Here is a 502-nt window from a genome sequence, read left to right as displayed (position 1 = left end):
CCCCCCCCCCGGGAGGCACAGAGAGAGAAAGAGAGAGAGAGAGAGATGCAGAACGATGGGGCCTGGTGAGGGACAGAGAGCTGGGATTTGAGCTCCTGGTCTCCTTCCTGTGACTTTGTCTTAAACTTTTCCAAAAATCATAGGAGATAGTCTCTGTTCCTGTTTTACCCCCCACACACTCTATGAATAGTTCCATTATGTGTATTTATATTTTCCCATTACAAGTTATTACTTTTTCAATATTATACTATATATAGTATGGTCACACTTCAATATAATTTATATTGTGGTTACTTACTTTTGCTATATTATTTAATTACATATTCAATGTAATTTAAATGTCACTTACTTACACTGCAATATTTTTTTGTACTCTGGCCACCTCACTTTACTTTACATTACCTTTTATATAATGCCACTTTACATTAATTCAATACCTTTTGCACATTGTCTGTTGTTTGTGTTTACTTGGTTGTTTTTTTGCTTTTTACTGTAGGAAACT

The 502-nt window shown here is 35.3% G+C and overlaps 1 protein-coding gene across 1 annotated transcript in view; it reads right to left on the bottom strand.

Moving 5' to 3' along the window:
• Positions 1 to 502, bottom strand: part of klhl32 (kelch-like family member 32) — a 44,874-nt gene that overhangs the window by 2,754 nt on the left and 41,618 nt on the right. The window lies entirely within an intron of this gene.

This window comes from Etheostoma spectabile, chromosome 6 (genome assembly GCF_008692095.1).
Source record: "Etheostoma spectabile isolate EspeVRDwgs_2016 chromosome 6, UIUC_Espe_1.0, whole genome shotgun sequence".
Lineage (NCBI taxonomy): Eukaryota > Metazoa > Chordata > Actinopteri > Perciformes > Percidae > Etheostoma > Etheostoma spectabile.
The sequence above is the reverse complement of the archived record's forward strand: the minus strand, read 5'-3'. Positions and strand labels throughout refer to the sequence as shown.